The 17,683-nt window shown below is 50.2% G+C and overlaps 1 long non-coding RNA gene across 1 annotated transcript; it reads left to right on the top strand.

Annotated features, from left to right (window-relative positions):
• Positions 1 to 3,097: 3,097 nt before the first annotated feature.
• On the top strand, positions 3,098 to 17,198 carry LOC109285875 (uncharacterized). Its single transcript, XR_009463214.1, has 3 exons — positions 3,098 to 3,159; positions 5,884 to 6,030; positions 16,213 to 17,198. It is a non-coding gene; the product is annotated as an uncharacterized LOC109285875 (long non-coding RNA).
• The last annotated feature ends 485 nt before the right edge of the window (positions 17,199 to 17,683 follow it).

The raw sequence follows: 17,683 nt of genomic DNA, 5'->3' as shown, positions 1-17,683 counted from the left end.
TCTTCTGCACAACTATTATGTCTCTCTCAGATAAATTACATCTTGTATATATTTAGTTCCCTCTCTCTTTGAGAACTCTTAATTTCTTGGTTGCTTGACCCATTCTCCTCCGCACGGGTCCCAAGCAAATTGCAATCCTAGGTCACCTTGTATTTACTACTGATATCAACATTGTGGGGTTCTGTTCTCTTTGTTAGTTTTCATCCACTCTCATTCCTTTCTCTTAATTTAAAGTCTCTGGGATGTTACTCGATGTCTTCAGGTATCAGACTCACTGACTCAAAGTCCTCTTGTGTTTACTTACTTCATTTTCCCAGGTAAGTCTCTCTCCAGGACCCTTCTTATATTCCCTTTTCTCTTTCTTGTAGTTTCTCCCTGTTTCTTTTGGTTGCTTTCTTCTTTTTTTCCAGCTAAATCTGGGTTACTTCCCCTTTAAATCCTTCCAGCCATTGACTGTCTCTTTCACAGCCAGTAGGCTCTCCCCTATCACAGATGCTGCTCTCTTTGTTTATGTTTTCGGTTCTCTCTCTCTCCCCCATCCAGGTAGCCCCACCCCTTTTCTCCTGGGACTGGTTGTTAAGGTAAGTTTTTTGCTTTCCTTCACTCCCCCGAAGTTCTGTAATGGGGCAGACTTGGTGCCTGGTCACATATCTAAAGTCCGCACAGCCATACTAAAACAAACAAGACAAGCAAAATGAAACAGACCAAACAATCATTGTAGCAGCAGAGCCATGGTTGAGACAGAGAAATCGCTGGTGACCGTGCTGAAAACACCTGGGCCTCTGGATCCATCTACCACATTCACCACTGGATTAAATTTTCACGCTGGTTTCTGCAAAAGAAAATAAACAAACTTGTCAAGGGAAATTCCTCACAGTAAGATATTTATATTTACAGTGCTGACATGCACGGTGGCAATATGCACAGCACCACAATTTTGGGGGTGTATCTTTTATAAGTTTTCTATGCTTTTTTGCATGTTACTGAAAAAATAACTTAATTTTCTTTCCAAGATTTTAACTGTGATATGTGAAACCAATTTCTTCAAAGGCTATTTCCCCTCATTTTTCCTGGTAACTCAACTAGGTAAACAGTTGGACTTGCCTTGTCCGCTACATATGCAGGTCCCTTCCATTTAACATCCAGTCCATGCTCTTTATCTTCCCATTTTTGGTACATTGCCTCATCACCTATGTTCCATTCTGTCAAATCTTTGTTAGGCTCGAATCTCTTTTCCATTTTTTTGACATTTAGGTCTGATTCTTGGGCCACCCTGACATGTATACCATTGATGTGTTGTATTAAACTCTGTAGCCATTGATCTTTTACAACTCGAGGGACTAGGTCATCAGATAAGTCTGTATTGATCCACCACTGCTGTGGCAGTTGCATTTGTCTGCCTGTCATGACAACAAAGAGTGCAAACCCATGACCTGCTGGAGCTGCTTGAAATGCCAACAAAATTACTGGTAGCTTTTCAACCCAATCCTTTGCATCACATTTTACCATTTTAACCAACAACTTATTTAATGTTCTGATGGTTCTTTCTACTTTACCTCAGTTCTGAAAGTGTCCAGCAATGTGAAACCTCTATTTAATTCCTAGTGTGGAACAAAGTTTCTTCATAACTTCTGCAACAAATTTAGGTCCCTGCTCTGAATCTATTTCTTTAGGTACTTCCCACTGTGAAAACACAATGTTAAACAATTGCTTTGCAGTTATGTTAGCAGTGTTATGTCTCATTGGAATGGCTTCAATCTACTTTGAAAAAGGATCTATTACTACTAAGCAATGCCTGTTTCCATTCTTAGTAGTAGGCAGGGGTCTGATGTAACCCACCTGTATTCTTGACCAAGAATTAATTCTCTGATACCTCAGCTGTATTTTCTTGTACTAGAATCAGCATTGACCATAGCAAAAGGCAAACAATTGTTTACCCATTGCTTGATATCTTGCTTTACAGAGGGCCACCATCCTGTTTGAAAGACTATTTCCATGGTCTTTTTCCACCCTAGGTGTCCTTTCTCATGTACAAACTGTATTAACTTATTTCTGACTTCTTGTGGAACTACCCACTGTCTAGCCTGAGTAGGTGGGCCAATCCTCCAAATCACACCATCCAGGTGTATTACATCATCTCTGCCTAGAAGGCTTTTCAAGTCTTTGTCATTTTTCTGCAATTGTTTTAAACCACCTAGGCTTACCCCATCTGATTTTCTTTGAGCTTGCCGAGTAAGCATGGCAACCTGCTGGCATTGGTTTCCCTTTCTGGCTGCTTTTTTTGCCAGCGCATCTGCTCGATTATTCCAGAATCCTTCTTTACTCTTTGTCTTCTGATGCCCTCTGACATGCTGGACTGCAGTCTTTCCTGATCTATTAACAATAAGATGATACACCTGTTTCCATAAAGCTGAATGAGCCACTAATTTCCCTTCTCCCATGTACATCTGGTTGTTTGTCCAGATGGGCAACCATGAGTCAGTGCCCTACAAGTCCAATCTGAATCTGTAAAAATAGCTACATGTTTTTCCTAATGGCTCAACTTCAAGCACTGCTTTAACAGCCTGCACCTCTGCTGCTTGCACAGAATGAGGAGTCACTTGTTGCTGAAACACTTCTTCATCTTGCACCCTAATTCCTGCACACCCAGTTTATGGTTTTCCTTCTATGTAGTAACTTGATTCATCCACAAACCAAATGCTCTAGTTCTCTGATTCTGCCTTTTCTAAAGTTAAGCCTGATCATTCCAGCCTTTGATACTCTGGTAAAGGGCATTCATGCTCTTTCCCCTGTACCACTAACCCATATGATACAGTTGGTATTGTCTGCTGCTGTTCAAAATCAACATCATGATTTATAAGAGCTAGAGTCCACTGAGCCAATCTGGGACTTGAAACATGTCCTTCTTAATTTTTCCAGATATAATATACTTTAAAGGGAAATGGGATGTTTAGACTATTATTCTTACCCCTCCTACAATGTATTCCCACTTTCTCAATGCCCAAATTAATGCTAAACACTCCTTTTCACATGGATTGTGAATGCAGAAGCTTGTACCAGATCCCTTTTTAACTGAATTTAAGCTGCTTGTTTTCTCAGTGACCATGGGAATGAAGTCCTGCGAGAAATGTAATGTTCCCAACAATGCCTGCAGGGATGGTAAGTCTGTTGGACCTGGCAATTTGCCTATCAGTTCTACTCACTGCCTATCTGGAGTTCTCTCATCTTGTCCCAACATAACTCCTAGGTACTTCACCTCCTTGACTACCAACTGCACCTTAGCTTTATTAACCTTGAATCCTGTTTCCTCAATCACCTCCAACACTTCCCTTGTCACTTTCGCTACTTGCTCTTTATTGCCTCCATGTATCAGTATGCCATCTACGTATGACAACACACAACTTTGACTATCTGGAGAAAGCTTGTCCCACATCCTTCCCACATGTCCATGGCATATCACTGGGGCATTGTGAAATCCTTGGGGTACTCGAGTAACACAATACTGTTGCCCCCTGAATGTGAATCTAAATTTGTACCAGCATTCCTGTGCCAAGGTAATGGCAAAAAATGCATTAGCTAAGTCCAGTACTGAAAACCATTTAACCCCTCCTGCTATGGCTGCTAGAATTTCAGGGTATTTCACCACAACAGGAGCTGTAACAGGAGTTACTGCATTCAAAGCTCTGAAGTCTATTGTTAGTCTCCAGGTTTTTCCATCTGCTTTCAGAACAGGCCAGATCAGGAAATTACAAACACTAGGCATCTGTACTATTACTTCCTGACTCAATAAACTATTTATTGTGGGTTGTAATACCACTTCAGCCTCTGATGGATCAAGGAGAAAAGGAAGGGGTGTAGCGCTCTATGTCAAGGAGCAATACACATCCTCAGTGAGCAAGGTGGGATCAGAAGAGGGGCTGACTGAGGTGCTCTGGGTAAGAATACAAGGGGGTCATAGGGAAAGGGACTTAACAGTGGGTGTCTATTACAGACTGCCCAACCAGGGGGAGGAGCTGGACTGGGAATTTTTAGGACAGCTTGCAGAGGCTGTCAAGTCACGAGATGTGGTAGTTATGGGTGACCTGAACTACCCAGACATCTTCTGGGAAGAGCAGTCAGCTAGGTCTGACTGCTCAGGTAGTTTCCTAGCCGAGATACAGAACCTCCACCTAACTCAGGAGGTGCACAGTTCCACCAGGGGAAATGCCCTGCTGGACCTAGTCCTTGCTACAGGCGATGACCAGGTGAGGGAATTGCGGGTTCTCAGCAACCTGGGCGATAGTGATCATCACCTGCTGGAATTCACTATCCAGGACAGGGTGTCAAGGGCAGTAAGGTGGAAGTCCTTGACTTTAGGAGGGCCAAATTCAATGAGTTAAGAAGACTAATATGAGAGGGGATACTAAAGTTTTGAGGAGATGGGAGTCCAAGACGAGTGGTCGTTCCTCAAAGAGACAATCCTCCAAGGCCAAAGGGAGTCAGTCCCAATGCATACCAAGCGGGGTAAGAGTGCTAAAAAGCCCCTGGGGTAAGTAGGAATAACGTCCACAAGTTAATAGACAGCAGGTTCAGGCTAGACATCAGGAGGCATTACTTTATGGTTAGGGTGTCTAGGACCTGGAACCAACTTCCAAGGGAAGTGGACCTCACTCCTACCTTGGGGGTCTTTAAGAGGAGGCTGAATAGACACCTGACTCAGGTCATATGACCCCAGAATCCATTCCTGCCCAAGGCAGGGGGTCAGACTTGATGATCTGTTTAGGTCCCTTCCAACCCTACTTACTATGATACTATGAACTATTTATTGTGCGTTGTAATCCCACTTCAGCCTCTGATGAATATTTATATTACGTCTGTGGTGGAGGGTATGGTCCCTTAATCAAGACACAAGCCTATAACTTGCCACATTCTAACTTATCCTTTGCCCAAGCCTTAAGAAATGCCTGTGTCCACTCATCCTGATTAACTTAATCAGTTACAGCAGGAGCCTTAATAGCTACACACCGATGCATTGCAGAAATCAACACACTCTTTTCCTCTACTGGCTGTTTCCACAGACACCCATTAGCTAAATCCAGCAGTATTCCTCCCTGCTGCAAAGCAGTCATTCCTAAAATTCCATTCACACTGTCTCCTCCAGGCTTATCCTTCTGTATTCCATATTTTTTTCCTGAAACATCCACTCTCCTAGTTGAATTACAATAGGTTGGGTTACTGGTGAGTCCTCTAACTCTCCAGTATAGGACCTCTAGTATAGGACTGTATAGGACCAGTATAGGACATAGGACTAGGACCAGTATAGGACATAGGACATTGGAGGAAGAAGAAGGAGAAGAGGAAACCTCTAGAGAGGAGGCCAGTCCACACACAGAACAGGCTGAAGGAGGCAAGTTGATCCGGGAAAAGAGATACTGGGTGCTCATCATAGGTGACTCCATCCTGAGGGGTACAGCGGGTCCCATCTGTCACCAGGATCCCATGTCACGTGAGGTCTAATGTCTGCCTGGAGAGAGGATTCAGAATGTGATGGAGATGATCCTTGTCATTATTCAGCCAACTGATTACTACCCCATGGTCCTAATCCATGTGGGCACTAATGATGCAGCCAGGAGCAGCCCTGATCACCTGATGAAGGACAACCAAGCTCTGGGGAGGAAGCTGAAGGAGACAGGGGCACAGGTGATCTTCTCATCTGTCCTTCCAGTGAGTGGACACAGATGATGCCATGAGACCTGCATCATGGAGGTCAATTTGTGGCTTTGGAAATGGACTCAAGGTGGACTTCGGCTTTTTGGACCATGATCCATACTTCAGGACAAGAGATATGCTTGGGTGGAATGAGCTTCACTTCTCCCCCAAAGGTAAGCATGTGTTGTCTTTCAGGTTGGCTGATCTCCTCCAGCAGACTTTAAACGAGGCTCCTCAGGGGAAGGGGAAGATTAGGATGGAGGGAACCACAGAACACTGAACCAAGCGCCACCTACAAGAACAGCCCAGCCAAGATGGGCAATGAGCACAAGAAATCCCCAGGTAAGAGATAGGGGCCCAGAAAATCCTGGGATTAGGGGGGTGGTGCATACACCTCCAGGAGGCCTTAAATGCCTCTACGCTAATGCTTGTAGTATGGGGAACAAGCAGGAGGAACTTGCCCTCCTGCTAGCTAACACAAACCCGGACATAGTGGGGCTCACTGAAACTTGGTGGGATACAACACATGACTGGGCAGTAAACATCAAGGTCTATAGGCTGTACAGGGCAGGAGGAGGAAAGGTGGAGGTGTGTCGCTTTAAGTCAAAGAACAATGCACATCCTCAACAAACAGCACTGGGTCAGAGGAGGGGCAGACTGAAGTGCTGTGGGTCTGAATACAAGGGGGCCGGGGGGGAAAGGGACTTAACAGTGTGGGTTTAAAACAGGCCACCCAATCCAGGGGAATAGCTGGACCAGGAATTCTCAGGTCAGCTCGTGGAGGCAGTTAAGTCAAGGGACATGGTCATCATGGGTGACCTAAACTATCCGGACATCTGCTGGGAAGAGCAGTCAGCCAGGTCTGACCACTCACGTAGGTTCCTAGCTGAGTTACAGGACCTCCATCTAACCCAGGAGGTGCACAGTCCCACCAGGGGAAATGCCTTGTTGGACCTGGTCCTGGACACGGGCGATGACCTGGTGAGTGAATTGCGGGTTTGTGACCACCTGGGCGATAGCAATCATCACCTACTGGAATTCACCATCCAGTGCAGCAAGGCAGCAGCCCTGGACTTCAGGAGGGAGGATTTCAGTGAGGTAAGGAGTCTAGTCAGGGAGGCACTGAGGTCCCAGCTGAGAGGGGAGTTGGGAGTCCATAAAGAGTGGTCGTTCCTTAAGGACACGATCCTCCAAGCCCAAAGGGTGACAATCCCAACGTGGATCAAAGCGGGCAAGGGTTCTGAAAAGCCCCCCCATGACTCACCAAAAGCATCCAGGAATGTCAAAGCTAAAAAGGAGTCATACATCCAGTGGAAGGGAGGGGCCATCACTGAGGAGGATTATACCTTAATTGCTCAAGACTGTAGGGGGCTGTTAGGAAGGCTAAGGTGGAGATGGAACTGGGACTAGCAACCCAGATCAAGGATAACAAGAAGTCCTTTTTTAAATACATAGAGGGTAAAAATAAGGTATGGGATAATGTAGGGCCTCTGCAGGATACGCTAGGAAATCTGGTGGTCACACCAAATGACAAAGCTAACCTCTTTAACAATTTCTTTGCCTTCATCTTTTTGAGCCTGGGGGAGGCACTGCCAGGCCCACGGTCAGTGAGGACCTAGTCAGGGAACTTCTGGTGGGACTAGATGTGTTCAGATCAGGAGGTCCTAATGATCTTCACCCCAGAGTGCTGACAGAATTAGCAGAGGTCATTGCGGGACCCCTGGCACAGCTTTATGAGCACTCATGGTGCTCTGGTGAGGTGCCAGAGGACTGGGAAAGGGCCACTGTGGTCCCCATTTTCAAAAAAAGGAGGAAGGAGGACCCAGGAAACTACAGGCCTGTTAGTCTTACCTTGGTCCTGGGGAAGCTCTTTGAGAAAATTATCCAGGAGCACATCTGCGAGGGACCAGCAAGGGAGATCATGCTTAGAGGCAACCAATATGGGTTCATTAGAGGCAGGTCCTGTCAGACCAACCTGATGGCCCTCTATGACCAGGTCACAAAATCCTTGGATGTAAGTGTTGCAGTGGACGTAGTCTTTCTGGACTTTAGGAAGGCCTTCGACACTGTCTTTCACCCCATTCTTATTAAAAATTAGGTGACTGTGGCGTCGATGCCTACACAGTCATATGGGTCACAAATTGGCTAGAGGGCTGCACCCAGAGAATGGTGGTGGACGGGTCTTTTTCAACCTGGAGGGATGTGGGCGGTGGGCTTCCCCAGGGCTCGGTCCTCGGGCCCGCACTGTTCAACATCCTCATCAGTGACTTGGACGATGGGGTGAAAAGCACCTTGTTCAAATTCATGGATGACACTAAGATGTGGAGAGAAGTGGGCATGCTGGAGGAGAGGAACAGGTTGCAACTAGATCTAGACAGGTTACAGGGGTGGGCGGATGAGAACAGGATGGGATTCAATACTGACAAGGGCAAGGTACTGCACCTAGGGAGGAAGAACCAGCAGCATACCTACAGGCTTAGGAACTCTCTTCTAGTCAGCACAGAGGAAGAAAAGGATCTTGGTGTCATTATTGATTCCAAAATGAACATGGGCTGCCATTATGGGGATGTGGTCAGGAAGGCTAACCACACCTCATCGTTCATCCACAGATGCAACATGAGCAGGTACAAGGAGGTGATCCTCCCCCTCTATGTGACACTGGTCAGGCCACAGTTGGAGTACTGTGTCCAGTTTTGGGATCCACACTTCAGGAGGGATGTGGACAGCTTTGAGAGGGTCCAGAGGAGGGTCACTCACATGATCGGGGGCAGCAAGGCAGGCCCTACGAGTGGAGGCTATGGGACCTGAACCTGTTCAGCCTCCACAAGAGAAGGCTGAGAAGGGATCTGGTGGCCATCTACAAACTGGCCAAGGGGGACCAACAGGCTATGGGAGAGTCCCTGTTCCCCTGAGCACTACCAAGAGTAATGAGGAATAACAGCCATAAGTTGACCAAGAGTAGATTCAGGCTAGATATCAGGAGGCACTACTTCATAGTCAGGGCAGCTAGGATCTGGAACCAGCTTCCAAGGGAAGTGGTGCTCACTCCTACCCTGAGGGGTCTTCAGAAGGAAGTTAGATAATCACCTAGCTGGGGTCATTTGACCCCAGCATTATTTCCTGCCCATGGCAGGGTGTAACAGGAAACCCTAGCCCAGTTACCAGAAGACAGATTGGCCCCTTTAAGACTAGAACTTCTGGGCACACCGTGCTGGTAAGGTGGGGGTTAAAAGCTAAGCCTGGCCAGCTAGTCAGGTGACCGGAAGGGGGCAGGCCAAGACTATAAAAACCCTGGGCTGGGTGGCAGTAGGAGCCAGCAGCCAAAGGGGAAGGAATGTATCCCAGAGCTCCATGCAGAACCTTGGAGAGCAGTTTGGTGGCTGCAGGAGGGGAACAGCTGAGGACTCCCAGAGAAGTGGCACCAACCCCAGAAGAAGGATTGTAGCAGATGGTGGGGAGTAGAAGCACGAACCCTTGAGGAACTCTAAGCTGGCATGCTGCCTTCTTTAAGTCTATTTTGATGAAGGTTATAGCCCATGGACAGACAATGTATAAGTTTTGATTGATTAACAACCGGCAGTTTTAGGAGCGGCTATTGGGGAAGGAGGAGGCCTCATTGGGGGCCAACTTCAGTGTGGGTGTCCCAGTGCCAGAGAGGGTGCAGTATTTGGGGTGCACAGGCCCTGGTGCCAGAGGGTGCAGTCATAAAAGGCCAAGGTGGTCTGGTATTTGAGACTGGGATCATGGAGGTTTAAGGCTGCTGCCCAGCTTTGAACTTGTGGCCCCCCAAACTGTGGGGCTGGTGGATGGGCCTCTGGGCCAGGGAGGCTAGGCACCAGATTGGGGCAGAAAGGATGGCCATGAGCCCCAAGACCATGGAGCTAGAGCCTTGGAGTCAAACCCTATCTGGTGGGTTTAGACAGAGAGGCCTAGCTAGAGAAAGGCAGGGGTCAAGGCCTGTAGTGGTGGAGAACCCCAACATACAAAAATACAACAGGTAGTCTCCTGCTTACAAGAACATTGGTATAATAGTTCCATCAAGACATGGCAAGTGAGTAGAGAGCAGGTAAGGGGACTTCAAGGGCACCCCACATAGGTCACGGATAATGGCAAAAGATGGTGCTGGGGAGGGTGACCTGTTACACAGGGGGTTAGACTTGATGATCTGCTCAGGTCCCTTCCAACCCTACCGGCTATGAAACTATGACTCCTCTCCCCCTCCCAAGACCACCACATGGGGGCAAGGAGCAGCTCAGCCTTCAGCCCCTCCCCCCCCCCAGCTGTTCCTGACACCCCACCCCTGGGAGAAATCAAATGGACGATCCCCATGGAGGAGGTTTTGGGGCTGCTAGATAGTCCTGAACAGAAGCCCATGGGGGGAGCCCTTCATTCTGCTGACCAAGGCCTACCCCCTGAAACCACGGGTGCCGAAGCTGAGGCCTGCCCAAAGGAAGACCTGGCAGCAGAGCTTCCTCTCTCTGCTCTAGGGGATGCAGAGGCCCTGGGACTCACCCCAGTGAGTCTTGAGGGAGGAGGTCCCCTTTCCCAGGACCCCAAGGCAGACGCCAGAGCCACCCCAGTGCCTGGTGGGTCTCTTCCCTCTTACTCCCAGGAAAACCTCACCTGCAGCCTGCCCCATAGTCCCACACAAGAGAGGGTCATGGTAGGGTCCCCTAATCAATGGGCTGATCTCATTGGGGACTCTGCACAGACCTCCCATGGCTCCAGGTCTACCCCACCATTTTATGAAGGATTCCTACCCCAACCCTTGCCCCCACCCCTGCCCCAGGGGGCTGCAGAGCTCTCCCAATCCCAACCAGAGTCCAGGGCCTTAGTGGACCGAGACTTTCAGATGGTGCCAGAAAAACCATCTGACCTCCAGGACCAGAAGGAAGATGCCAGAGAACCAGCAGGCTCCATGGAGCCTGCAGACCTCTCAGTCCCAGCAGTCCCCAGGGATGAGCTACTTGCATTTCTTGACCGTGACTACACCTGCTGGTCTGCCAGCAAGGTACAGCTACCCTTGACCACTGGGGAGATTTTGACAGCATCCTCGCCACTGCAAGGGTGCTCGTGGGGGAAGGCAAGGGGCCCAAAAGCTGCAAAGCCTGGATCTATAGGCAGGCCCGTAGTTTCAGAGATGCCCTCTATGCGTATGGGAGGGTGCCACACAAACTGTTGGGCCCCACACTGGGTGTTCAGATGCATGAGGCCCCTGCTGAACCATCTACTCCATGGCCCCAGACATAAGGTCATTTAAGATTGTGACCCGCAACATCTACAGTTGCAGGAAAGGTCTCCGTAGGTGCTGGGTGCTCTCCTTCCTTCAGGAGGAGGGTACCCCATGGTATTCTTGCAGGAGACCCTGATGACTCCAGCTGACAAACCAAAATGGCGGCTGCAGTGGGAAGGCAGGGTCTCTTTTAGTCGCCTCTCAGCCACCTCATCTGAGGTGGCCACCCTGTTCTCCCCAGACCTGCAGCTGGAGGTTCTCCAGGACATTGAAGTGGTGGAAGGCTGCCTGCTGCACCTCTGGGTCCAAGCTCAGGGGCTGATCCTGAGCCTTCTGAATGTGTACACCCCTGCAAAGCACCTGGAGTTGGCAGATTTATTCCACCAGGTGGCCACATACATTGGCACCCTCAACTCTTGCAAGTACCTGGTCCTTGGCAGGGACTTTAACATCACCCTAGATGCACGAGACCGGTCAGGCAAGGAGCAGAACCAGGCCACTGTGGGCGTCCTCAGGGACATCCTGATGGACTACTTCCTGGTGTGACATCTGGCATGCCTGTCACTCCACTGAACCCCCTGCTTCACTCACATGAGTGTGGGGGAGGAGCAGGCATGCCACTCCCAGTTAGACTAGATTTATATCTCCTTGCTTCACTCTTCCCAGGCCTATTCCTCTGGCATCCAGCTGACCCCTTTCAGTGATCACCACCTTCTCTGGCCCAGGCCATGTTGGGGCATGGGCATCTGAGGTCAGCCTACTGGCACTTCAATGCCAGCCTTCTGGAGGATGTGGGCTTCAGGGAGGCTTTCTGGGAGTTCTGGCTGGCCTGGCCAAAGCAATGGGCAGCTTTCCCCTCAGCTCAGAGATGCTGGGACGTGGGGAAGGTGTGCATCTGGCTTTTTTGCCATGGCTATGCTCGGGGGCACACCCGGCAGAGGGAGGTGGTCTGGCAGCACCTCAAGCAGGAAGTGCTAGAGCTGGTGAGGCACCTGGCCACTGAGCCAACCAATCTGTCCCTCTGCTGAGAGTGTTGGGAGAGGTGGGAAGAGCTTCGTGCTCTGGACGATCACTGCACCAGCGGTGCATTTGTCCACTCACGCATCCAGCTCCTGGGAGATGGACCACAGCTCCCACTTCTATGCCCTGGAGAGGAGGCGGGGGGCCAAGAAATACTTCACCTGCCTTCTGGTGGGGGATGGCATCCCCCTTGGGGATCCAGGCGACATGTGCCAGGGTGCACAGGCCTTCTATGAAGAGCCCTTCTCCCTGGATCTGACTGATGCCGTGGCCTCTCAGACCTTGTGGGAGGGACACCTGCAGGTCAGTGTGAGAGACCAGGACCAGCTGGAAGCTCGTCTCACTCTAGCTGAGTTTTTGACCACCCTCTGTCTGATGTCTGGCAACAAGGCAAAAGGCATCAATGGGACCTCGGAGTTCTACCAGGCTTTCTGGGACATCCTCGGCCTGGACCTTGCTACAGTCTAGGCCAAATCAGGGAGAGATGCCCACTTCCCTCGATCATGCCAGAGGGTCATGCTGACCCTCCTGCCAAAGAATGGAGAACCCTGTGACCTAAGAAATTGGTGTCCCATGTCCTTCCTCTGCACAGACTACAAGGTGGTAGTGAAGGCCACCTTGCTGTGCCTGCGGTCCGTGCTGATGGACATGATCCATCCCAACCAGCTGTATATGTTGCCCGGATGTTCCATCTTTGACAATCTGTAACTGATTCAGGACCTCCTGGAGCTAGTCAGCTGGGAGGGCCTGTCTTTCACCCTCCTATCCCTGGACCAGGAGAAGGTGTTTGACAGAGTGGATCATGGGTACCTCACAGGCATGCTGCATGCCTTTTGGCTTTGGGCCCCACTTCATGTGGGCTTTCCAGGTGCTGTATGCCTCTGCAGAATGTTTGGTCAAGCTCAAATGGACCCTGACAGAGCCCATCCCATTCAGGAGAGGGGTTCATCAAGGGTGTTCCCTGTCAGGCCAGCTGTATGTCTTGATCCTGGAGCCCTTCCTCATTCTTCTGCGGAAGCGGGTGGCAGGGTTCTTGCTCTGGGAGCCAGTGGTACAGCTGGTCCTGCCAGTGTATGCTGATGATGTACTCCTCATGGTCCAGGACTCAGTGACCTGGCACAGGTGCGGGCCTGCCAGGCATTGTACTCGGCAGCCTCCTCTGCCCAGGTCAACTGGGTCAAGAGCCTTGGCCTGGCAGTGGGTGAAGGGTGGCAGGTGGGCTCACTCTCGCCCATGCTCTATAGGATCTTCTGGAGCGTGGGCTCGCTGCTCTACTTGGGGGTCTACCTGTCCCCCACAGACCCCTCCCTGCCAGAGAACTGGCACCAGCTGGAGGCAGGGGTGGTGGAGTGGCTCCAGGCATGGGCAGGGCTCCTGAGATGTCTCTCCCTGCATGGGAGAGTGCTAGTGCTGAACCAGCTGGTCCTGTCCATGCTTGAGCACTGCTTACACACCCTGCCTGTGACCCTGAGGTCCTGGCAGAACTCCAGAGATGGGCGCTGGAGTTTCCCTCACTAGGACGGCACTGGGTTGCTGCAGAGGTCCTGAGCCTTCCCTTGCAGGAGGACAATCAGGGCCTGGTTTGCCTGCACAGGCAGGTCTTGGCATTCTGCCTTCAGGCCCTGCAGTGACTGCTATACGGTGTTGGCAGCCACATGGCAGGGGGCCACCTGCAGCGCACTTTTCTCCACCAGTTCTGGGGGCTCCAATATGACTGGCAGCTCCTCAGCCTGTGGGGTTTCTCCCTGAAGGTCCTGCGAGGGCTGCCAGATTTCTACCAGGACCTCCTTCAGGCCTGGAGGCTGGTTTCCACCTCCAGGTCCCCCTCAACAGCCATCCAGGGTGACAACCTGCTCATTGAGCTCCTTCTCTGGAGCCCCCAGCTGGAGGTGCTGACAGCAGAGGTACTCTGGTTGTGACAGAGGTTGGTCCTGGCTGGTGTCTCCTGTATTGGAGACTTCCTGGACTACAATAGGCGGGAATGGGCAGACCCTGCTGTGCTGGCCTGGCACATGGGTCTACTCATGACGTGCAAGCTGCTGTCTGGTCCAGGAGGTGAAATCTGCCCTACCTCCCGACACCCTTGCCTTTGGTGACCAGGTCCTGCATGGTGGCCATCCCTCCCCCTCCCCCCCATGTCCTCCAGCCCACCAGAATTTGTCATGGGGCTGGCACCTTGCCTGGCTTCACGGCACTCCTGGATCCACCACCTGAGCCAGCTGGAGGACACCAGATCAGTCCGCTTTTCCACCATCCATCGCCACCACCTCTACATACTCATTCACCACACTGTCCATCATGCCACCCTCAAATCCCACCCAGACACCAAGTGGTGGGACATACTCGGTGAGGGCATAGCTGGGGCACTCCAGTGGCTGCATCTGTACTCCACCCTCATCCCATGGGCCACTGGGGACCTCAGCTGGCGGCTCCACCATGGAGCCGTCACCACGGGTGTGTATGTGACAAGCTTCATGGACACCCCAGTCTCCTGCTCTTTCTGTAGGTAGAGGGAGACCCTGACACACATGACCCTCAAGTGCGCCAGGCTGCAGGCCCTCCATCTCCAGAGCCTCCTCTTGAGGTTCTGCTTGAATTTCACCCCCCCCACCACCTTTTTGTTTTTGGTCACCCCATCCACGGCCCCTCCAAGTCCCGGGGGGTCAACCATCTCCTGGCCCTGGCCAAGTGGGCCCTGTATTTGACCAGGAAGGAGGGTCTGGCCAGGAAGGTGCCTGGAGACTGCAGGGACACTTTTCTCTCACTTGTCCATGCATGTCTCTGGGCAGAGCAGCAGTGGGCAACGTCCACCAGCTCCTTGCATGCCTTTGAGGACCGGTGGGTGCAGCCCTGGGGGCTCTGCTTGGTGTCCCCCTCAGGTGCACTTATTTTCATGTTTTGACCCTTTGACCCACACAGCACTCCTATCGTGGTTTTTTTTTTTCATTAGTTGTCCCAAGTATTTTGTTGTGTCATCCATACATTGAGGCCCACATGGCTAACTAATAACTCCTAGAGCCCATGATAATTGGATGATACAAATGCCCCCCTGGAGTGGGAGGGCAAGGATCAGGGGCCTTGAGGGGCTGGGGATGGGCAGGGCAGGGATTGGGTGGGGTCTGGGGTGATAGGGCCATGCAGGACAGTGATCAGGGGGGCTGGGGCTGGGCCTGGTAGGGCAGGGATCGGGGGCACCAGGGGGGCAGGTGGGGAATAGGGCAGGGCAGGGATCAGGGGCCTTGGGGGGGATGGGGCTGGGCAGGGCAGAAATGGGGAGGGCTTGGGGAGTGGGTGGGGCCAGCGGGGTTCCTCCCCATAGTCCCCTCCTGCTTCCTCCAGCCACCCTGACCCCTTACTTACTGGCACTGGAGCCCTAGTGCTGCAGCATGCTGCCTGGCAGGCAGTGTGCTTCAGCACCAAGGAGAGGGCCAACCACAGAGACACTATGGCAGCCAGAGTGTCACTGTGGAGGACCCAGTGTCCAGTTGCCCAAGGGCACGGTCTGGGACTGTGTCCTGCCCCACTTTTTTTAACTTTGTTTTATTTAGACCCCTGGATCTTCAGGGGTCTAATTTTCTCCCCATGCTGCAAGTTGGCAGCATGGGGAACACTTTTTTTTTGTTCCTGTATATGCCTCTTGCCCCATCTGAAAGGGGTCAGTCAGAATTCTCCTAGTCCATTGTCCATACAGATGGACTAGGAGAATTCTGACTGCAGTTTTAGGGTGCATCCAGATGAGCGCGCACGTGCCTCTTGCCCCATCTCAAACCCCTTTGACATGGGGCAAGAGGCACGTGTGCGCTCATCTGGATGCGCCCTAAAACTGCAGTCAGAATTCTCCTAGTACGTCTGTCAAAGTTATCTTCTACTGACTGTCCATCATCCAAGGCTGCCTTAATTCAGAGGACTGGTCAGTGATTACAACTAGTTCTAGCTACTGCTTGACAATAAGGAACAGTCCATCCTGTTTGATCCAAACACTGCAACCCACTGAATAGCTGTATCCTTTTTCAATGGACCTATATTCATAGATGCTGCTCTCACCTGTTCTGGTGCTAATGTAGCAGTAACAGTGACAGTCTGTTATACCCTGTGCTGCTGCTGATCTGGTACATTACCATCTCTTACTCCCTCTGCAGCTGGAGCTCATTCCATCTTTATAATCTACTGTGTTATTACTGCAGCCATAGGACACTGTTCCACCTTTTCCTTCATATCATGCAACTTCTGCCTCAAAGGAACATAAGAACTCAAAGCTTTTGCATCTTCAGGTAGATCCCTACATCCATGGGTCTGGGGAATATGGATCCAACCAAATGTCTTCATCCCAGTTACAAGGCTTCTTTAAACCAGCTGTGACAGCCGCCCAGCTTCTCCTGCAACTGCACCTGAAGGCTGTTCATGGGTCCCATGCTTGGAGATTTTTATCCCAGCAGGAATCTCCTGTGGAGCTACAGCTGGGAGATAAGGACCACCCGGCCTGGGACCTGTGACTGTAGGACTCAGACTGTAATGACTCTGAAACTCATGCTAAGCTTGGGCCTACTCACAAAAGTTAAAATGCAGAATAATAATGCTAACTTCATATTGCAAGAGGATGCAAGTTCATGGCTAGGCCATCTAAGAAGGAATAATGAACTATCTCTTCCAGCTTATTTTGCTGTATTCAGAATGATTTCAAGCAGACTCTTAGTCGTCTGGTGTGTAACCATATGAAATATCTATCCTTTATTAATTATTATGGTAAATATTTCTTTTGTGAGTAACTCATGTTTATATGCAGGAAGAGACATTCTCCATATGTAATAGATGTCTCCTCCTGATTTAGTATGTTATTCCTGGCTGTTAATCAGTTTCTCGATATGTTTCAAACTGGATAACCTCTTCTTACCGAAGAAAGTAACTCATTCAAATTAAAAATTTTTGATAGCCAGTAATGAGCAGGTTTTTCCTGTCAATTACTGCTTGGGATTCTTTCTTGATTTTCACAATTAAAATAATGCTTTGAAGATGCTAAACAAAAGGTATAAAAGGCAGTAAAACAGCAAACAGCGCACATGCTTCAAGAGTGAGAAATCTCTCTGACACCAGTTGCTGATGTGCCCTACTTACTTGAGAAGTTGAAGAGAAACAGACTGCCTCTTTGTTGCCTGTTTGGTGAGAAATCATCACCTTTATAGCTAATTACTGGACTTTGATTTGGTTTGGGATCACTTGACTTGATTTTAAATACTTGTAGTAAATAAAGCCTTTCTGTCACTCATCAAACGAGGTGTCATGTCAATCCCTGGGCTAGTTTGGAATCTTAAGTTTTTATTGCTGACAGGATGGTAGATAAGGATCTCTCAACCCTGGTCCTACAATTGTGGCGCAGGGGCTGGTAGCTCTCTGCTGCCTGGGCAGGGGGACATTGTCTCTGGCTGGACTTCAGTGCTGGAGCATGCCCTGGCAGCAGGCAGCTCCCAGGGGCAGGGAGAAATCTCCCACTCCCTGCTGCTTGGCTGACTGGAAGCACATTTGCTCCTGGTCATGCATCTACACATGTACATGTGTGCTACTGTGCAGTTACTAATCATGAGTAATTCTGCTACTTGCATTTGCAGGTAGCAAATTTACTCATAATCAAAGCAAATTGCTGTGAAGTAAGTGTCTACATGTGTAGATGTGGACTCTCACTGCACAGTAATTAGCTCTACTGCACAGTGAAGCATCTTGTGCAGACGTGCCCTGTGTATACAATGT

Source organism: Alligator mississippiensis, chromosome 6 (assembly GCF_030867095.1).
Source record: "Alligator mississippiensis isolate rAllMis1 chromosome 6, rAllMis1, whole genome shotgun sequence".
NCBI classification, from domain to species: domain Eukaryota; kingdom Metazoa; phylum Chordata; order Crocodylia; family Alligatoridae; genus Alligator; species Alligator mississippiensis.
Note: the sequence above shows the minus strand (reverse complement) of the source record. Positions and strands in the feature narration are given on the sequence as shown.